We start from the raw sequence: 23727 nt of genomic DNA, 5'->3' as shown, positions 1-23727 counted from the left end.
TTGTCTTACTGCTTGAGATACAGGACGTGTCTCTGTAAATTATACTTTGATTGTTTGTAGTTACAACACCAGTAGCTGCATTAATATGAACAACCTTTGTTTTGTTCTTCCCTTTACTCCTATCACAGTACAGCAGTGCTATGTTCTGACTCCTCATTCACTCATTTTTATTTTACATAAATTAACTGCACAGAGCATATGCCCATCGATATGTAGGGTGGGTCAGTGCAGCCTGCACTTCCCTCCTCTTGTCCTTGGTTGGCCTCCCGGTAGACATCTGTCTGATAATCTAGCTAGGAATGCAGCTGTTTATATGGAGTCCACATGCGTTCCATTCACACGGTTCATGGCATTGCAACCGTTGATCTACATCTACTGAGCTGAGGAGCAGATGTTTCCTGTCTAACGTCACTGTGTAGAATCATAAACTCCCGTCCTGTATCAAGTGTGGGGATAATGAATAAAACTGGCAGGCTGAGGACCTAGAAATACATTTGATTAGAAGTAAAAAAACCAACATACAACTTTATAATCCTATATGTAGGGCTCATAGGGCTTCCAATATAAGTGTGGAATTGCAAAATGGAAACTAAACATTACATTTTTCACAAGCATAACTGAATACATATATATATATATATATATATATATATATATATATATATATATATATATATATATATATACATACATACATACATACATATATATATATATATATATATATATATATATATATATATATATATATATATATATATTAATGTATGCTTATGCCCTGGTGTATGTTATTAGGTTCTGAAGGGCAACCATCTCCTGGGTGTGTGTTGATGTGTGAACGATCAAGTTATTCTGATGTGCAGTGCAAATACCAATATAAATAAGTCCTAAACTCACTGGTGGCAAAGACAGGGCAGAATATCCTTTCTAACATGTTTTACAACAGTGTTTCTCATTAAAGCCTCACATGCTTACTGTAATTAACAACCAGGCCAATTTCACTAATCAACACCCAGATTTGTTTCACTTTGGAAATAGCTACAATGCCTTACAGGTGCCTGCAAACATATATATTTTTAAAAAGCAGTAACAAGAACAATTAGAAGTAACCTGGTACTTCAATTAAATTCTACGAAGAAGCATCAGTAGCCATGAATAAAGAGCAAAGGGTTTCCACTCCAGCCTCAACATAATTGCAAACAAGCCTCACAGTTTGAGGAACACTGCTCTAGAAGTGGTTACATTACTTACTGTATATATATACGTCATTAGAATGATTTTTTTTTTTTGCTTCAAAATATCTCCTGCTCACAGAATGCAATGGTATGTTGATCTAAAAGCTCTTACCCACAATACAATTTTTATTTTTGAGCCAGTACATGGGTCTGGATATATATATATATATATATATATATATATATATATATATATATATATATATATATAATTACTTTCCCCCTCAACTGCTCAACCTCTTCCACAAATTTTCTGTGCTCATTCATTTATGCCTGCAGTTCAGGGAGCTTTATCCCTGCTTCATATGCTTTAAAAAAATGTAGGTCAGGGGAGAGAATTCCTGCAGAAACATCGCTTTTCTGCTCCAGTTCTCTTACTTGGCCGCTGGACGCCAAGTCACTTAAATTATGTCCTTTATATCAGCGCTGCTGCCCAGGTCATTGGAGACAAGCCATGGAGACATGAAAAATCCCTACGGGTGCGAGTGAGATTGAGTGAACAGATTCACCACCCCCACACCCTGACAACATGTATTAAAATAACAGTATCTTTAAAGGCAAATCTTGTGTACATTTTCACCCATCGCTTTCGGCTAAAAAAACATTTTCTATATTTATATCCTTATATTTTCAAGCAACTCTACCACCCCACCCACCCAAATATAATTGAAATGACAGTCTTTAACAGTCTTGATATTCTCTGTTCTGTTCAATAGGCCTTTACTGTGCTGGTTTAGTTGGGAATGAACATACAGTAAATATGTTGGCAACAGGCATTAAAAAATTGCAACTAATCATGATTCTCCTCCCTTTAGTCCTTTTTATTCACATCAAGTAGGACTCCCCTTAACAGTAGAATGTGTTTAGTGCTCCACTTTAAAGCAGAGGAGCAAGTTTGCCTTAAAGAAAACACAATCCCTTTAATTATATTGCGCTCAGAATAATGAATAACAAGCCTCCCACATAGTTACATAGTTAAATTGTGTTGAAAAAAGACCATCAAGTTCAACCTCTCCAAATGAAAACCCAGCATCCACAGGCCCAGATTTGTGGCGAGGCCACATAGGCCCGGGCCTAGGGTGGCAAAAAAATAGGGGCGGCATGTGGGCAGGCGCTAGGACCAGGCTGCAGCTTGATCGGACTGCGTGGCCTAGGGGCTCCCGCCAAAGAAATCTGGCCCTGAGCATCCATACACACACCCCTCCATACTTTCACATAAATTATATATACCCGTATCTATACTAACTATAGAGTTTAGTATCACAATAGCCTTTGATATTATGTCTGTCCAAGAAATTATCCAAGCCATTCTTAAAGACAACCTCACTGTCCTCACTGTGAAGAACCAACTACGTTGCTTCAAATGAAAGTTCTTATCTTCTAGTCTAAATGGGTGGCCTCTGGTACGGTGATCCACTTTATGGGTAAAAAGGTCCCCTGCTATTTGTCTATAATGTCTTCTAATTTAATTGTAAAGTGTAATCATGTCCCCACGCAAGCGCCTTTTTTCCAGAGAAAACAACCCCAACCTTGACAGTCTACCCTCATAATTTAAGTCTTCCATCCCTCTAACCAGTTAGTGTTACTCATATTTCAAGTATAAAATAAAGAGGTTACTTACAGCACTCTCCTTCTCCCACGTCTGCTGCGATGGACAATAACCCAATGTAGCATGATGACGTCCTTTAGTTGCCCTGTACAGTCCTGTGCATAATAAATAACATATTCATTTTAATTAACATATTAGGCAGGGCATATTTCCAAACGATGTGCATGTTTTAAATAGGTTGATACAGTAATACAAATGAACCATTCAGCCTTTTCTCTGATGACAGTCTATCTAATATTTATTTAGTGCAGGAATTCTTTTCAGTAGAAATGTATTCATGGATTATGTTTAAACTCTAGTTCAAAATGTCTCTGTATTACAGCCCACTGCTCTTATTTTTCAGCCAATTCATGTTGATGGCCCACTATGTGTTTTTGTGAATTCTAAATTCTAACCGTTATTCTTCTGAAAATATGTTTACCATTGAGAACCTTCTTTTTTTAGTGTTATAGTATTTTTAGTATAACTACATAGAATGATGTGGTTCAGCTTCATATAAGCAAAGACCATCCTGCATTAACTTTCTGAAAACTTTGTTTGACATGGCTACTTTAATGAACATTCAACGCTGTCGGTGAGTTTGGTATCTGAAGGCAAACCATCGATCGTTGACTGTACATTACGGCAATGCCAGTAACGTCTACATGGGAAAGACTTCTCTATAACATGTTTTGAACCTGCTTACTAAAGCCTATGGTCCTTCAGCATTTGTTGCCCTTGGGTCTTACTGTACCAGCTTGTATTTTTGACAAAATAAATATTCCTTTAGTGTAATAAAGCTCTGGTGTTATAGAGAATCCCTGGAGGATGTTGTTTTCCTATGCTACTGTTTTTGGCCAGTCAGTGCCAATTACAACTTACCATTATTGACGTTGACCTTGTTCTCCATCTATTCATTTCACTATTAAATTTGCAGTTGCTTTATGTCATTCAGTAAAAAGGGTTTTAAACCATGTTAGGGTGGTGACACACCTGGCTATTGCGGGGAGATTAGTCACCCAGCGAAAAATCTCCTCTTCTTCTGGCGACTAATCTCCCCAAAATGCCTTCTCCTTTGCTACAATGTGAATCGCCGGCGGGATTTCACTCGGATCGCTTCGTTTTCTGAAGTCACCCGAAGTTGCCTCACAAGGAAATTTGGTGCGACTTCGGATAGCCCAAGTGATCAGAGTGCTATCCCGCCGGCAATTTACATTCTATCCTGTGGGAAGACATTTCGGGGAGATTAGTCGTCCGAAGAAGAGATTTGTCGCTGGCAACTAATCTCCCTGAATCGGAGCGTGTGCCACCACCCTAAAGCATTTCCTTGTTTTGTTTGTGAAGCATATTGTGAGAATCAGGCCCACTGTTTTGATATTTACCATACACCACCACTTGGCCACTTGGTTAATAAATATATAGCATGAGATGCAGTGTAAAAGATCAGATATACCCACTCTTCTTTCAAGATTTTATTTATTTCTATCATACTGACTAAAATAAAAACCAACATATATTTCTGTGTATTATGACCTAATAATCCCCAAAGTCTCCAACTCCTCGTACATTTTGTATGTTGACCCTACATGGACTCGAACAGTCTTGCTTCACATGACTAAGTGATCATCACAAAGAAAAGTCAATGCAAGGTCACAATCAACATTCATTGCTGTCGGTGGGTTGAGTTAAGAACACAAGCTCGCTGAACGATGAATGCAACTGTGTCCCTGATTTATCCAGACAAGAAGACGCTACTGAAATTAAAGGGCTTGGATGTTTTTTTTTCTGTTGCTGTGGAAAGGTTGGCACATTGTAAATTATGCAAATAACTTTATACTATGATCGAATACATAATTACGTAGGACTAAACCAGAATGAAATCATCAACGATTAAAGAGCTCTTAATTGTTTAAGGGATTCAGATTATATTTGCAGCCCAGCATCTGCATTGCAAATCCTTCTCCTTTTGAATTAGTATGGCCTTCAGATGAAATTATTTTGTTTTTTTACAGAAAATAATAAAATTGAATATAAAAACCATGGTTGTCTGAATCCTTTTGTCATTACATTTCTGTAATAAGGGTAGTCCCAAAGTTTGGGAACCACAAATATACTGTATGCTTTAATACATTTATAAACTGTTAGTTGGATGTAGTGTTGGGGGAGTAATGTGTAATGTTTATTAAGATCTCAGTCACACCTGTTTCTCAATTGTGGTTCTAAATAGTAACAGAGTAAATTAGGTTGAGAAAAGACACACGTCCATCAAGTTCAACCTTTTAACTTTTTAAACTTTTTAGAGGAAGGCAAAAACCCATTTAAAGCCTCTCCAATTTGCCTCAGACTAGTTCCTGGATCAACTTAAAGTTATGTCTTAAAGTTAGAGCTCCTAAAGCATGTTGTGTTCAATCATAACTTAAAGGGATACTGTCATGGGAAAAAAATTTTTTTTCAAAATGAATCAGTTAATAGTGCTGCTCCAGCAGAATTCTGCACTGAAATCCATTTCTCAAAAGAGCAAACAGATTTTTTTATATTCAATTTTGAAATCTGACATGGGGCTAGACATTTTGTCAATTTCCCAGCTGCCCCATGTCATGTGACTTGTGCTCTGATAAACTTCAATCACTCTTTACTGCTGTACTGCAAGTTGGAGTGATTATCACCCCCTCCCTTTTCCCCCCAGCAGCCAAACAAAAGAACAATGGGAAGGTAACCAGATAACAGCTCCCTAACACAAGATAACAGCTGCCTGGTAGATCTAAGAACAACACTCAATCATAAAAACCCATGTCCCACTGAGACTCCTTCAGTTACATTGAGAAGGAGAAACAGCAGCCTGCCAAAAAGCATTACTCTCCTGAAGTGCAGGCACAAGTCACATGACATGGGGCAGCTGGGAAATTGACAAAATGTCTAGCCCCGTGTCAGATTTCAAAATTGAATATAAAAAAATCTGTTTGCTCTTTTGAGAAATGGATTTCAGTGCAGAACTCTGCTGGAGCAGCACTATTAACTGATTCATTTTGAAAAAAATTTTTTTTCCTATGACAGTATCCCTTTAAGGTTAACTTTTTATTTAAAGTGATACTGATAGCAGAAAATGATGTTTTCAATCAACTGTCCACACAGTATTTAATGTGCATAAGAATATATTAACTCTACCAAGCAAGTAATGTATGCAGGGGTGTTGTTTTTCCAATACTTTCATGACCCCCATTCTGTAGCTGCTACACCAAGAACAAACAAAAAGGAACAAGAATATATTTTAACTGGCTCAGTGCTTGAGAACACAATAACATAATACAATCCATCTCTGAACACGAAAACATAATACAATAACACTATAGGGATCAGTTGAGATCTGCCTATTTGCACATTGCCTTCCTCTTTGAAATGCAGCAGGCCTATGAACCCCGTTTCAGAGCACAGAGGACTGTGGTCAACCCCAAGAATACAGTGCTGCCTGCATGGATGGCCCGTAGCAACTAATGTTGTTCTCTGCACCTCACAACCCTTGCACTCTTTGTGTTGCCTTGTGCTCTTGCACTTTGCTTGGGGTCATCATAAATGACCCCTTAAACTCCACTAAAATATTTGTATATACATTTATACATGCTGTAGAGGTCTTTAAGTTAATTAAAATGTGGACTCTTCAATTTATGGGGCATGCATTATTCAGTATGTCAGATTAAAGGGCTGATGGCAGACAATCCCCCTTTTCTGGTGGGCATTGAGCAGATGGCTCCTTTTGTACAACTATACAGTAAATGATTTGTTTGTGATGCTCATTTACAGCTCTTAAAGCTAATGCAAGACCCACAAATCTGATTCCTAATCATACAGTATGTGGCAAACTGGAGGTATACACAATGTTTTCAATGCAGTTCTTGTATAAACAGCCGATTTTGCAGAAGCTGTCACTATTTATCTATCCAGACAAATTGTATGTCAGTGAGTGTTAGGGTGTTTGGCTACGACCCCTTTGAAGAAGATGAAAAAAGCATTTGTTAACAGATGAAGACCATTTTTGGGCTTCCTTGCTCAACAACCATGCATGTGAAGATAAGGTACTTAAAAACAAAGTATCAAGTACTTGTATACATAACAAATACTTTTGGCGCTTTTTTCTATATGACTATTAAACCCATAAGATAAATCCTGATACTACTATTGAAATAAAATGAAGCTGCATTATTTTACTCCTCTCACATGTGTAATGTTTAACAGGAATCTTGCCATTGTAATCACTTCTGTAATATGCACATCGCTGACTGATCATGTACAGCACACATTCATTTATATTAAAAGGCGTGCATTTATCAAAGTGGAACTTTTATGACATTATTTTAATTAAAAAAACACTTATTTGCATTAACAAAAAATGATTAAAATTCTGCTTTAGCAGAAGTATGAATTTGTCCTCAATCCCCTTATATGGAACTCAACAGGAAAATTCATTTATGCAAAGTATTAAGTGGATGGAAATCTCAGAGACCTCATGGAAATGAGATGTTGGGATTTATTCTTGTGCAGAATACAGGGTGGATTATATGCTTTAGAACTGCAATCCCCTGTCCCAATTCTTGAAATATATCACCAACTTAATCGTAATAACAAACAAATTGAAAAATAGATCTAAAAGCCTACAGACCAGTGGCAGTTCATTTAGGTTTGAAGTCAGGGTGCAAAATGCAAAAAAAATATTGGATTGAGCAATTGTTTCACCATGCTTTCAAATTTGTTAGAGAACCCCTTTGTCTCATTCTTCTAGAATACTGCTTTTCCCAGCATTCTAATGAGAAAGTTTAGCAAAAGGAAAACCACCACCTGTCCAGTAAGCATATGTCTATGTAAGCAAAGTGGGAAATAAAGCAACCCTAGAGGTATAAAAACAATAGACACAAATATTATTGGTACTACAGAGGAAACTGACCCTTCAGCTGCAGGGGGGAGGCAAGACTCAGGAGGTATAGGGACCAATGAGTCCCTAATTCATATACAATTTCAATAAACATTGGTAAAACAGATCAACCTGTAGACATTTTGTGGTCCTGAAAAATAATTTGCTGCGGCCCAGTAATATCGAGCAGTGGAGTAAAATAGGTAACAACATATCTAGGCCACTGGACAGAGTAACATCTAAAGAGCTCTTTGCACAAATGTAAAATATAGTAAAGGGAATGCAGATGATACCCCAAAGGTAAAGCACAAATGCAACATATAGTACAGGAAATGTAGATGTTTCCACATGAATGTTGTCAAGAGGGTACTATCTGAGCTATATATTAAACTAACCAGGTTGCAGCTTCCCCAGGAGTGAAGTAGCATTCTAAGGAAATAGTTCATTACCTTTTAAGTTAAACCCCAAAATGGCTTCCTAAAGTATATTGTTTCTTCTGAATACTGGCAAAATTATCAAGAAGAGCAGGGTAAACATCAGGGTTGCTGGTACTCGTCATTATCTAAATAACCATATGGGATGTAATGCTGTGTAACTGAGGTACATAGGATGGGCCATATACTAGAAGGATATGTTAATAATTGAGGACATTACTAGCAACCCTTTCCCCAAAGTCACTGAAATCAAAGGTGATTAGTCTCAAAGTTATTTATAAACACTAGGCAATTTTGCTTCTGGGCAGTAACCCAAGGTGACCAGAAGTTTCCTTTCATTGTTCTACCTGCAGCTGGCTGAAAAATGTTAATCACTGATTGGTTGCTATGGGTAACTGCCCAGGAGCAAAATTGCCCATTGTTCATAAATGAGCCCTATATGTACTGGAGTCACTTCTGTTAAGTACATTCCAGAGATAAACAGTAAAAGCTAAGAGAAACTAGTCAAACTGAGAGGTAGAGAGCAACTAGTAGTAGAACCTAGCAAAGTATTGAAGCAAGCTCAAAGCAGTGAATGGAGTACGGTAAGAAAAAATGCAGAAAGCAGATTGCTGTATCAATGCAGAAGACAGAGTACAGCATACAAGGTGAGCTTAGTACAAAAAAAACACAGAGGCAGGTATTATAGAACATAGGAAATTCTGTTTACTTGATCCATGGTATGAAGCAAAATGTATCCACTTACCTAATGCAAATTTATTTTTGCTCTGCTTATTCTTCTATAAAAGTACAATGACTGGCCAAGGTAACAGTAAATTGCATTTGGCTGCAACTGGCCTAAATGTAGCCATAGATGGATACGGTTAGATTCTTATAAAAACTACCAAAGCTTGGACCACAGAGTATCTCTACTGTTACCTCAGCTAGTAAAGCTACTAAAAACAGTGTTTGACATGTAACAAATGCAGGCCGTCTGCCTTTTCGCTATTGGTTGCAGGCATTGCCATATCTTCATACATTCATAGCAAATTAGGTTGAAAAAAAGCCATACACTCATTTCAGCATTATATTTGTCTATAAGAATCCTGCTTGACTGAGGTGAAAACACCTTCTGAAGACTTCAAAAAAAATTTCCTTTAGAGAGGGGAAAAAATCCATTCTGGCTTGATGGAAATCTGGAGTCTCTGTTACAGTAGCCAATAAAGGAAAATAAAAGGGATGGACATAGAAGTTCAGCAGAACAAGGTCAGTTGACCTACTGGTGTATAAAGAAAGAAGCTTAATGTATGGGCACCTTATCAACCCCGGATTTGTGGTGAGGCCACAAAGGCCCGGGTCTAGAGCGTCAAGAGCACTCAGCCACATTCTAAGGAGCACTGGGGTCACGCAGCTGTTTTACTGCTGAACGGGTGCGCTCATGGGGGGGGGTGCTCATGAGGGCAGGTGGGCACAAGGACCTGCCCCTTATTTTTTCTTACCAATTACAACTTGGCCAGAATGCATTATCCTCTATCCCACTAAACTATACGTTTATTATCGAATACTACCTTTAGGTCTTTCACAATCATGCAGTCATTTATTTTAGTTTCTTAATTGGTAGAAATGGTACAAATGTTGCTGAAAAAATGTATGCGCCTGTTGGCCAACTAGATTGCAAGTTTGACAAGATGTCCTGCAAAGACAATGTATAGTTTGACTGCTGCCTCAGTCCCCCATTGCTGCCCTAAACCCCCATGCTGCACTTGGAGTGGGTCGGGAGTGGTACCATCAAAGTTCTAAAAGAGAGAAATTTTACAGTTATAAAATTGGAAAATGTGACTCTTAAAGTTACCATAGAAAGCAGACTATTTAGTATCCTATACCCCCATTCGAAAAAATCTTCGGAGGGGCCCAGGGCACACTGCTACCTACCCGCTGTCCCCCTACTGGCCCACTCACAAGCACACATGAGCCCGCTGCCAGTAGTTGGCAGAGAGAGAGCTTTTTGTAACTAGAGTGACTATAGAGGAAGCGGACTCAGTGTCGGGATCTACTTCTGTAGTTATGCCACTGTTCAGTGTTTTTATAATGGCACTGTATCTAAAGCTTTGGCAAAATCTAGGTAGACCACTTGTATGGCAACCCCTTTGTCTGACCTCATCATAAAAAGCTGGAAGCTATGTATCAGGAACTGTGAGGAATTGAACCCTGGCCTGTGTGTTTAGATGCTCCTGCACTGTTCTGGTCAGCAAGTGTGGGTGGGGGGGGGTAGTTTTCATCCTGGCCACTTTCCTGAACAGACTCACAATAACTCCTTCTGCAATACAGTTACCTCCTCCCACCTCATTATTGACATTTGTTATTGATTCAGCAATGAAGGCCCTTTATAAGTGCATTGGAACTTCCTGTTGCTTGATCATCTGAGTCCATAAGCCTGTGATTCCTGGTTCCTGTGTCCACTGCCAGTTTTCCTTGTTCCTGTCAACCTGTATCCACCCGTACCCGATTCTTGCTGCTGTGGATTTCCCTGGTTCTGACCTCCAGCCTGTTTCTCAACATTGCTTATCTGCTGCCTGCCATTGACCACGTCCTGCTTTTTGGACCATTTTATCTGTTTCCGGACTTGCCCTTGTCCACTGTTAGCCTCACCACAGCCCTGTATTTGGGACTCTGATTTTCAGTTACTCCACATATAGGCTCCTGCTTGATGGTCACTAGTGGCCAGACCTGACAATATGTGACCTGATCTGTCGTTTATAAAAGGTTGATCTCCTATAAGCAGTAATCAGAAGCATGGGCCAAAAATACTTTCTGTCTGGAATAGCAGCCTGTCATGAGTAGCGGTTCCACCAAAAAGTAATTTCTTGGCCATATCTTTAGCAATGAATATAATGAATCTAACTAAATAAAACAACTTTATGAGCCTGATCCACAAGCATGTATAACCTGTATAATATTTGTATCAATGCACATCTGCTTTATATGCCGACGTTGGACGTCATTCACTTAGTGTATGCAAAAAAATTCTCTACTCTCACATGCAGGTCTAATTAGCTATATAATTAGTCAGCTGGAGTTAATTAGATGCTGCGGCTGTCTAATAATTTCAGCTTCACGTGTGCAGTGTCTGAATAAATCTATTGTAATCTTTGGAAGTGTGTGACTGCCATCTACAGGGAACTTCTCTGATCATCATCATCATCATCATTTATATCCACCCCTTTCATCAGCCAAAGAGAATTAGGCCAACTACTCACTTTTTATATAAAATTTTCAGGACACCCCTTCTCATTTCTGACAACACAGGATACCTCTTTCCAGAACCACCCACTGAAGTAACTTATCTGTTCTAACATGACATCTAGTTGCTGGAAGATGTAACAGCAATGATCCAATACAAAATACAATTACTGCATTCTATTAACCCCTTACACATCCCACCTGTTTAACATAGCAACACCCTTGTTGTTGCCCACTATAAATAGACTAGAACACATAATTTTTAGTAAGATGTAGACAGTGGTACTTCATCCGACAAGCTAAAAATGGATGGTGTCGGAAAGACTTTTTTTTCTCATTGAAATACATGATGTAAATGCATGAACAAAAGACTCCATCTGACTTTGGGCTAAACTCCACAAGCGTTTTCCATCTGATCATGTTGGAATTACAAAACGAAGGCGACAAATCGTATGTAGTGACACGCGTCAAAATATAATGGGACTGAACAAAAAAATGCAAAATTGCTGTAAAAAATCGGTGGGCTTTTGTTGCCGGCAACAATTATGACGCCAGTGTCAATTTAGACAGAATTTATTGGGAATTGTCGACACTGTCAATTTTGGCGTTCGCGAATTGACGGCGGTGTCAAAATTCTTCAAAGTTTTCGACCATTTTGTGAATTTCGCTGGAAATTCGTAAATTTCACAGCGAAGTGAAACAAATTCGCCCATCACTACATCGATCTAAAATCTAAAACCTGTCAAGGTCATGTAGGAGTCAATTACAGAGGTCCCTTTAACCATTTGAAGATGTTAATAGCCTTCATGATGTTCGAGTTTTATTTGGTGTGAATTGATCGAGTTTTCGTCTAAAAAAAAAAAAAACCTTAAACACTCAAATTGAGTGATTTAAGGTCCGCTCGAGTTTTCAAGGCTTTTTTTCCACCGATCAATTTGAGTTTTCGGGTTGTAAACCCTGAAGTTGCTGATTCGAGTTTTTTCTTAAATAAGAAATCATTCATGTTGTGCGTGCATTCGAATTCATTTGAGGTTTTAAAAAGCTCACATAGCTCTATTTATTAAATAACCCCCCTAATAAATTAAATAATAAGTAGTAAAAGAAAAACGGTATTGTATTATTTTTTTAATATCTTAAGTTGTTAAGTACATGATTTCATGCTTCACCCAGAAGGCTGCTAGGGCTAAGCCTCAGTGACCTTCATGTTAAGCACACCCGGGACGTAGGGGATGACTGCTACCCTTTTGCCTGCAGTCTGGAAAGGTTAAGGATTTTTGGTAGACATATGGGTCAGTGTTATGAATAGCCACAAAAACTACCTGAGCTTATAAAGCATAACTTAATTATGAAGACAAAAACTTAAATAGAACCAAGGTGGACAGCATAAAAATATCCAGTTTGACAATTCATTAAAAAAATTTATTTTATGTCATTAAGAACCCAAAATAAGCTCAGTTATAACATTAGAAAGCAATCATATTCAGTACAGGAAAATTACTACATTTGTATTTACATTTTACTTATTTATGTTCTTATTATAGATAAAAGGGGTGCAAATTTTTACTGTACTGTATAACTGTCGATGACCCTGGTTTCACAGGATGAGCCAATACAGTATGTGGGGGCTGAAATATCAACATTTATCAACATCACAAATATTATTGATTGTTCAGTTCCAATTGATCTAAACAATTTATCGTCCTATATAAATACTCATTTCTACAGTAAAAATTAATTCAACAAATACTGCTCATACAATATTTATTCAAATAAAACTGAAAACAATCTTTCTTTCTTTCTTTTTTTTTGCCCTAAGCCTTCAATGGAGCTTGACATCTCAGACCAATTTCTATTCTGATTGGTCAAAGATAACAAAAGGGATTGGACAATTACAATTGTTAGTTCTCTCTGAACGTTAGTTTAACATATTAAACAAATGTACAGTATACTTTGCCATGATTTTGCATGTAAATAGTCACGTTCAATTGGTCTGCACCTCATAAAGTCATACACCAATCACTTACTGCTTTAGGGTGGCCATACACGCTACAGTATTTATAGTACAGGAGATCTTTCATACTATAATCTGTGCATGTGTGGTGGGAGACAATGCGACCGATATCGGTAAAAAGCCTTGGATATCAATCTTCTCGTTAATTGGGCAGGACTTTGAAGGTGCCTGAACATTGTAACAATAATGCTGAATAGTCAGAGCTAAAGAATTTTACTTTTGTTTTTACCTGCATATCTGACGCTTCAGCTCTTAACGTTAGTGGAGTGGATGAAAGATCTTTCGTACGACCAATGAGCTTACTTATTAGCGGGTGCAGGGTCAAATTGCGATATACAATCGATCAGAAGGACCCACAATCCATGTGTTTATGAATCAAACTCTTTTATTGATCGGGATCGGGATTGTGATATGCATGTATGATCAATAAAAAGAGTTTGATTCACTATACATGGAGTGTGGGTCCTTCTGATGTGTATGTGTATATATAATCTGCAGTTTGGTCATTTCTGTAGATTATTAAACTGCTTCTTTTTCCCTGTAGTTCTTCCTCCACTCTTGTCCCCCTCCATTCAAACTGCCAGGCCAGGCTCTTAATAAACACGTAGTGCTCCTCCTGTCTCACTCCCTCTCAGCAAAAGTCACTCTTTACTTCTGTCTCAGGTCTCACTCCCCGTGCAATCCATATCCGCTCCATTTCACTCCCCCCTTTCATGATGCCTCACTTGATCCCTTTCCCCTTCACTCTCTCTCTGATCTCCACCCCCTCCCATCCACCATCTCAAGTTTTGCTCCCTGCCTCTCTGTGTTCACTCTGTGTGGGTCTCCCAACCATGATGCCTCTACAGTCTCCCTCCCGCCTCACATGGTCTCTCTCCATTCTCGCTCCCCCTCCCTTCCACCAACCACCTCAAATTCCACACAACCTCCTTCTCAAATCTCACTCCCTCTCCCACCTTCACTCTCTGGTCCAGGTTTAGGTATCCCTCCTTCTCTGGCCTTTCCCCTTCTCTGCTCTCCTTAACCGGCAAATGATGACATCACCAATGGCAGGCAAGAAGGCAAGGGGCACAAAAAAGCAATTAAATTAATTCCAGTACAGGTACTTAGCCCCAAAATAGGGACTACTGGGAACAGACTACAGTAGTGTTTTTATATGGTCATGAAACTCCTCAGTAACTTATATCTTTATATTTTCCAAGAGGGAGTACTTTATTCACTATATAAACTCAAGCTGGTAGCCCCTCCAGACAGAGTTAGCATCTTATCGTATTGGGTTGTCTTATCGTATTGGGTTGTCATCAAACCCGAATTTGCCAGAGTGGTGCCCCAAGGCCAAGTCCAGATTTGCCAGCCAGGCACCCCTCCTATTTGCGCTCCATCACTTCTGCCCCCCCCCTACAATCTTGCATGTGAGCATGTGCAAATTTCTATTCTTGGAACTAAGCATGCAGGAGATTTCAACAGTGAAATCTCCTGCGCATCCAATTTTAAAAACTAGAAAAGAAAATTTAGAAAGGGCAGGGTGGCATGCAGTCCCTTAATTTGTGTCGCCCTAGGCCTGCACCTTTGTGGCCTACCAAGTTCCCACAAATCCAGGCCTGGTCCTCAGGAGGGTTTATGAAAATCCCATAACACATGGGTCTTCATGTAATGTGTCCTGTAGGCCCACTGTGTGATCGGATCAGCCTGATATGGCCCCACATATGAGAATTCAAATCTGTGGGATTTGCATTTTATTAAATGATTGGATCTAACTGTGTATGATCAGCTCATTCTGGACAATATAAAAGAAAATGTTGTTAGTTTTTAATAAAAATATAGAATATATTTTTAAATTTCAGCCATTAAAAATAATAAAAGTGAGAGTCCCATTACCTATTTTTTTAAAGTCCATAATAATATATATCTACCCATTTTTTACAAGTTGCTTATTACTTTAAATCTGTATATTTTACTCTTTATTGCTGTATATGTCAGAATACTGATTCAACCTATTTAGTGGCAGAGACAGGGTCAGTAAAACATAAGTACTACTTCCTCCTCTGGAAGTTAAACATTGGCCTAGCTCACAACCGCCTTTAAATAAAGCCCTTTGATCATTGGATTCAACTTTTTACTGGCTTAAATCCACCCAAAATTTATTTCAAAGGTTTCACCAGACAACCATCCAACCAGCGGAAACTCTGACGGATGACAGCATGGAATAATCCTGCCGGACGTGTGAGGTCGCGGGGAGAGAAAACCACTGCTGTACTTACACATCACTACTGATTTTTATTTTATTATATTTTTTTTGGTAACATATATTTTTTGGCCAAGTATATCCGAATCAACTGAACCTTTTTATTTAAAAGAAGCCTGCCAAAAAAAAAAAGAAAGCTCTCTGGAGAAACATAATTCAGAAAGAGCAAATTGGAGATGACTTCTCTTAAGCTGCAAGATGTATTCCGACAGAGACGTTAACAACGTGGCCCAGTTTCTAGGTTTCCGATAGGAATTGCAATGCCAGACTTGTGTGATTAATCACTCATCATGGTAATGCTGCCAGTGATAACACAGGGCTGCTTAATTAACCATTTTACAGACTACAGAAAAATGGTGTGTGTGTAAATCAGTGATCTACAGATAGGATCTTTTCAATTATAAAAGACACAGATTTCTGCTGGCAGAGATGCCATTTATATGCACTTTAATATGAGTTTATGTAAACTGTGAGTCATAGTAACCTTGGAAAAAGTAGCTACAATGCAGCAAAGGGATATCAAGATAGACATAAGAAGCATAAAGGAGGTCCTAAAGTTATAAAGGTATTGGTTGTTACAGTCTTTATACAGATCTTTTTGTGCAGATATATATGTTTCGAAAAGTATTAAAGGGGTTGTTCACATTGGGGTTAACTTTCAGTCTCATATAGAGAGTGATATTCAAAGACAATTTGCAGTTGGTTTTCATTTTTTATTATTTGTGGTTTTTGACTTATCCTGCTTTTTATTCGGCAGCTCTCTAGTCGGCAATCTGGTTGCTATGGGTTCAGATTACCCCAGCAGCCATGCATCGATTTGAATAAGAGACAGGAATATGAATAGGAGAGGCCTGAATAGACAAGTAATAAAAAGTAACAATAACAATACATTTGTAGCTTTATAGAGCATTTGTTTTTAGATGGGGTCAGTGACCCCCATTTGAAAACTGGAAAATAATACAGAACAACATTCTTTATAGACACACTCCCACAAACTAAAACTAATACACAAAATAGTTGGAAAATAAAGTTCAGCAATTTTTCTGTGTTTGGGATTAAACTTGCCTTTTATCCAGCTGTACTGTGCAATATCATTAAAAAGGTTGTTCACCTTTCAATTAACCTTTAGTATGATGTAGAGAGTGATATTCTGAGACAATTTGCAACTGGTCTTACTTTTCTAGTATTTGCATTTTTTTTATACTTATTAACCTATTTGTTCACCAGCTTTCCAGTTTGGAATTTCTGCAGCTGGCTGGTTGAGAGAGAGGAAATGAACAGAGAAGGGCCTAAATAGAAAAGATACTAAAAGGAAACAATAACTATATAATTGTAGCCTCATAAAAGAAATAGATTTTGGCTGATGGGGTGACCCCGCCTTCCAACACTTTTTTCAGTTCAGTTATGTTCAGATAGTTCACCAGAAATAAAAACTTTTTTTCAGTTACTTTCTACTTTCTATTTATGACTGTTTAAATTTTCACATTAATTTTACACCTTCTGAATCAGCTCTGGGAGGTCATGACACTCCAAACTGTTCTAAATTGATACATTTAGTTGATACATTTCTTATCTTTGTCCCTGATGAGCAGAATTTCTAGAACTCCAGAGCTGCTGCTGAGAAATGTATCAACTAATGTAGTATATTGTAACAGTTTGGAGAAATCTTAAAACGTGTTTGGAAGGTGAACAACCCCTTTTAGGGTAGGACTACACGGACGTTTTCGGCACGATCTGATGCGCTGCGACAAAAAGCCGGAATCAAAATCGCATACGACAGAAATAATTTTCATCATTTATTGTCTGATGAAGTTACAGCGTTGATCCGACTCGACATGACTGTCGTGTTGCATCAGATCAACGCTGCGACTTCTTCTGACATTTCTATCTCTTACCTTTTTTTCGTTGCATGCGATTTGACGCCGGTGTTTTGTCGTAGCACGTCGGATCACATTGAAAACTTTGTGTAGTCCTACCCTTAGAGATCTGTTTACTAAGGAAAATTCAGGTCGGAACGATAGTACATCTTGCTCTGCAAACATTTCATTAAAATACATCCAGTATAAAATCTCACTATTTGCAGATGACCTTTTCATATTTTGCTGATACTGGAGGCTCCCTGGCAGCCCTCCTACAAACAGTTGATTAATTTGTTCACATCTCTGGGCTATGTATTAATTGGAACAAATTTCTTCTTTTCTCCCTAGACAACCCTCACCCTCCACCACTACCACAGACATCCCTCTTAAATGGGCACCCTCTTTCAAATACTTGGTCATTACGGTACACCCCAATGTAGACCAATATGTAACCCTTAACCTTGCCCCCAGTACTTCCTCACTCTCAACAGACCTATCTAATTGAGACAAACTACCTCTGACCCTATGGGGCCGTATAAATGTTTTTAAAATATACCTGCCAAAATTGTTATATGTTTTGCACAATGCTCCAGTGCACCTTACAGCAAACACATTAAGAGATATTAACACAATTCTGACTCCCTTCCTATGGAACAGCAAATAACCCAGAGTCTCTCTGAACAAACTGACAGCACCTTATGTTATGAAGCAGGGGACTGGTGCTCCCGGATCTACAAAGATACTATATGGCATCCCAACTATGCTACCTCCTTTTCCTCCCAGATCTATACAACCCAAATATGGCACTCCGGGCCCTTCTATTGGGATCCCTGGAAGGACTTAAACATTTTCCCTATCATCATACAAAACACTTAGCGAGTCTTCTTTCTACACTCTCAGTCCCACAAAAACTCTAGGAGTCAGCCCTCAAACTTTACAACATAGTTCCTCCATTACTATCTCCTCGACTCCCCCTATGGGCCAATTCACATCTCCCATATTTATGACAGTTTTAAGACTTCATATTTTGGCCAACCTAAGGTCTCAAATAACTGGGTGACCTCCTTATAGACTCTACTTTCCATACAGACAAACAACCATCTCTTAAGCATCAAAGCAACAAACCACATCTTTATAGGTACTTCCAGCTCCGACACGCATTCCATGCACAGTTCACCACTGTGACACCACACCTACACTCCCTGTCCCTGGAACACAAACTCCATACATTTGATACTCCTAAATTAGTTTCCCCAACTATACCAAACCATTTTCCCCATGTGATCCAAACCCTTTGAGACAACAAAAGCCCAATGACTAACGAAAATTCCCCAATTAACTCAACAGGACTGGGTAGAAGCCGCCAAATACTGCTACAATTGTCTAATATCAACAAGAGACAGATTGGTACAAAACAAGATAATCCATCAACTGTACGTAACCTCAAGCAAATTGCATGCCATGGGAAGATGACCTGACTTTTCTTGCCCCTGATGCAATATCTCCCCAGCAACCTTCTACCATATTATGTGGTCCTGTCCTACTATAACCAGGTACTGGACCAAAATCCTTAAAGGGGATCTATCGCGAAATTAAAAATTGGTAAAAAGAATCATTGCATGAAGTTATTAAAATGTCTAAATATAATGTATTAAAAAAAATGTACAGTTTTTAAAATATCACAGTCATTATAGTGAATCTATACACAGCTGCTTCTCCCCTACCTGCCTCTGGCTAGCTCTGAGGTCGGGTCGCGTTTCTCTGCATAACAGTTCTGTCCTGTCTCTCATTGGCTGTCAGTGCTGTCACTCATAAACTGTGTGAAGCCAGCATCATTGCTAAATGGCTTCAAAGGCTCCGTTTTTCAAGCCCTGCTGGAGTGATCCGCTACTGAATCAGACCCTCCCTACCCCCTGCAGCCAGTCCCCTCATGTCTGCCTCCTTACTTTTGTAACTTTTAAAATATGGTTTCACACAAAGCTGCTTTACGTCTACACCTCCCCCTCCCATCCGGAAAAGTGTAAAGCTAGGTAGCCTGTAACAAGCTCCTTCTCTCCCCTGACTCAGCCCCTCCCCCCTGCAGTCAGCATCGTAGTTTTTACAAGTACGTCTCCTGTTCATGAAGACTTTCACTCCTTCTCAAACTCCCCCTCCCTCCCAGAAACGAGGCATAAAGAAATAAAGGTGGACTGGGGAACAGTGTGTGAATCTCAGCCGCACATTCATTTGTATGAGACACTGAGACGCATAAGTATTGAAGGTGCTGCTGCTCCAGTTTGAATTTCCACTTTATCTAACACGGCTGCGTCTCAGTGTCTCATACAAATGAATGTGCGGCTGAGATTCACACACTGTTCCCCAGTCCACCTTTATTTCTTTATGCCTCGTTTCTGGGAGGGAGGGGGGAGTTTGAGAACTAGGAGTGAAAGTCTTCACGAACAGGAGACGTACTTGTAAAAACTACGATGCTGACTGCAGGGGGGAGGGGCTGAGTCAGGGGAGAGAAGGAGCTTGTTACAGGCTACCTAGCTTTCCACTTTTCCGGATGGCAGGGGGAGGTGCAGAAGTACAGCAGCTTTGTGTGAAACCATGTTTTAAAAGTTACAAAAGTATGGAGGCAGACAGGAGGAGACTGGCTGCAGGGGGGACTGGCTGCAGAGGGACTGACTTAAGGGAGAAGCTGGCTGCAGGGGGGCTGACTGCAGGGGGGACTGGCTGCAGAGGGACTGACTCAAGGGAGAAGCTGGCTGCAGGGGGGCTGACTGCAGGGGGGACTGGCTGCAGAGGGACTGACTCAAGGGAGAAGCTGGCTGCAGGGGGGCTGACTGCAGGGGGGACTGGCTGCAGAGGGACTGACTCAAGGGAGAAGCTGGCTGCAGGGGGGCTGACTGCAGGGGGGACTGGCTGCAGAGGGACTGACTCAAGGGAGAAGCTGGCTGCAGGGGGACTGACTCAAGGGAGAAGCTGGCTGCAGGGGGGCTGACAGCAGGGGACTGGCTGCAGAGGGACTGACTCAAGGGAGAAGCTGGCTGCAGGGGGACTGACTCAAGGGAGAAGCTGGCTGCAGGGGGACTGACTCAAGGGAGAAGCTGGCTGCAGGGGGGCTGACTGCAGGGGGGACTGGCTGCAGGGGGGACTGGCTGCAGAGGGACTGACTCAAGGGAGAAGCTGGCTGCAGGGGGGGCTGACTGCAGGGGGGAGTGGTTGCAGAGGGACTGACTCAAGGGAGAAGCTGGCTGCAGGGGGACTGACTCACGGGAGAAGCTGGCTGCAGGGGGGCTGGCTGCAGGAGGGTGGGACTGGCTGCAGCTTGCTCCATCCCTGCTCATTCCCCACCTTTAGGCAATGAGCAGAGTGGGGGATCCAGTGGCCCCTGGGGCGCAATCGCCATGGGGCCCTAAGGTAGCAGTAGGAACGTGAATTCTACGTGTCCTGCTGCTGCTGCCTGCACTTCCTATACCTGCAGCACCGCCCACTCACTGGATCTTCACCGAAGACGTCTGCCTCCTCTTTGTGGGACCCCCTCCTGCAACCCCAGATGTATTGTCATGCATTTTCCAGGTTAGTGTTACACTTACACACACACACACTTATTACACTTTTACATTCACACGAACACATACATTTTTGGGGATCGGGGGGGTCACACACTCACAGAACTCACACTTGTACACGCACACACGCGCACATAACGTAATTTTGAGAATTGTACACACATATACGCACATACACTATTTTGTGGATTTTTTTTCTTATTGCATCATTTGTTTTTTTTGCCTGAAATTTTTTTTATAGCCATTGCGAATAGCGTACAATACTGCGCAATACCTTTTATATGTTATTTTTGTGATTATATTGCAAATTTGATGATTTTGGTGCATTTTTAGCCATTTTATTGCATGTTTAGCTATTTTATTGCATTTTCAGCATTGCAAAGGTGTTGTTCGCTTGTTTCTGTCTGTAAAACATATTTGGCCATGCTAAAATAGTCAAACAGTGATTATGACTGCTGATTAAACTAGGCTAAAAAAAAGCATTGATTTGTATGGTTTTATTGGAGTTCTGTCTTTTGCTCCCATACTTCTTCCTGTTACAGTTAGAGTTGTAGTATTTCTGGTCAGGTGATCTCTGAGGCAGCACACAGACCATCACTAAATGGTGGTTCAAGGCAAGAGATGTAAAAGGACAATATTTACTTAAATATAAATACCAGTTTGGTAAGATTCTTTAATATGCAACTTAATATGATATAAACTGTTGCGCAAGTGTTAATTTTTTGGGTATAGTTTTCCTTTAAAAGTTATCTCAGAGCACACACGATGTAAATTTGCACATCTCCCCTTGCACAATCTGTGGGATTTTTGCGCTTTATGACCTGTCTGCTCAGAGGGGTCAACCTAGGACTTAATATTTTACATTTCATTGGCACTGGCTTTTACAAAGTCTAATGGAAAGGGACCCTTGGTAGTGGGGACCTCTCACTAGTAACACCTTGGCTGTGAATGTGGTCTCTCTCTGTCAGCACTTATGTCAATAGTTTTACTTTTATGTTCGTATTGTCACACAATTGTATTGTCATGTGGTTCATAATGTTCCCAAGGGGTTGATAACTCACAACTACAGTTTTACTGCTGGACAAACCAGTTATATGCCATGATATAATTTAAAGAAATAAAAAAAAAAATGTTTCCCAAATTCTCGCCAATTCTTACAGCAGAGGGTGGACCATATTTTTTTTGAAAACTCCAACAATATGCAAATTAGGATTCGGTTCGGTATTCGGCCGAATCTTTCACTGAGCAGTAATATTTGGGCACATGATTAATTAAATGATCATATGCAAATTAGGGGTAGGAAGGGGAAAAAATTTTTACTTCCTTGTTTTGTGCCAAAAAGTCACGCAATTTCCCTTCCCGCCCCTAATTTGCATATACAAATTCGGATTTGGTTCAGCCGGGCAGAAGGATTCGGCCGAAATCTGAATCCTGCTGAAAAAGGCCAAATCCTTAACCGAATCCTGGATTCGGTGCATCCCTAATTATTTACCAATCTCTCTGTCTGTACTTGACTGAGAGAATGTGCAGACCTGACAGCCTTACTTTTCTCACAAGGAGCTTCCACAGTAACAGTTGGTGTGAGGATGTTATTCAGCATGGAGGAGGGAGGGACTTTGCTAGTTGCTAAGTGACGTCATAGCTAGTGAGAAGCCACTCCCATTCAGCAGTAGCTTGAACGGTCTCTCAGTGAAAGCACCCTCATTGCATGTAGTAATATGTCATTTTACTAAAAAAGTAAGCATTTCTGCTAAAGAAATATATTTGAAGATATTATTATTTCCACCTCAACTATCCATTCAGAGAATTTAAATTTCGCGATAGATCCCCTTTAAGATACTAGTTGAGAACTTAGACTTCCCTGCAGTTGTCTCTTCTCCTATATATTTTCTGGGAGTCCTAGATGATATTATAATGTCTAAATACTTTAGAAATATATAATGCTCACTATTATTCTATGCAAGGAAAAATATAGCCATACACTGGATGGGCCCCCATCCTCCAATGGTTAAAACTTGGAAACAGTTGGTTACCAAAGCTATGTACTGAATCAAAATTTTAAGGGTCTCAGTCCAAATATGAGAACATTTGGACCCCATGGTTTGAAGCTGACCTAGACCTGCTGCTCTTTAGTGTACTTTAATAGCGGTTATGTTAGATGAACAGTCCACTGTCAGTTTTCCAGTCTGCCACACTCCCTGAACTGTAAATGGTCTTGGCTTAATAAATGTAATAAAATCAATAAAAATGCTACCTTAAAAAGAAAATGCATCCAATGTTCTATATTTCAGTCCTCTGTCGCCATCTTGTGGATGTTGGATGTTATTTCTAAGGAATATAGTATTTGAAATAAAAATAACAAGCCTTGAAGAGGAATTATCACAGGCTTGTCACCTCCTGCCGACTGCACAGACACACAGATAAGGCACCCTTAAAATGGTTATTTGGGGCCTTTAAATACCAGTGAATTAATGTTATGTAATAATATATAAATTAAAACATGGACTTGGAAAGATGACAGAAGACATTTCCATACAGTTTCTTTTGTAGATTTATTTTTTCTAAGGTAAGAAGACATGGGTTACAAAATAGATATAAATGAATATCCTCAAATCAGAAAACGTCAGACTCACACACTCCAATGACTGTTAAACTCCCAGCATGTACACTTTCTCTTCC

General features: G+C 39.7%; 1 long non-coding RNA gene across 1 annotated transcript; it reads right to left on the bottom strand.

Annotated features, from left to right (window-relative positions):
* Window positions 1-394: 394 nt before the first annotated feature.
* LOC121403079 lies at window positions 395-22873 on the bottom strand. The gene is made up of 3 exons (XR_005967035.1): window positions 22594-22873; window positions 2857-2939; window positions 395-482 (listed from the first exon to the last, which is right to left on the bottom strand). It is a non-coding gene; the product is annotated as an uncharacterized LOC121403079 (long non-coding RNA).
* Between the last annotated feature and the right edge of the window lie 854 nt (window positions 22874-23727).

Source organism: Xenopus laevis, chromosome 4L (assembly GCF_017654675.1).
Source record: "Xenopus laevis strain J_2021 chromosome 4L, Xenopus_laevis_v10.1, whole genome shotgun sequence".
NCBI lineage: Eukaryota > Metazoa > Chordata > Amphibia > Anura > Pipidae > Xenopus > Xenopus laevis.
Note: the sequence above shows the minus strand (reverse complement) of the source record. Positions and strands in the feature narration are given on the sequence as shown.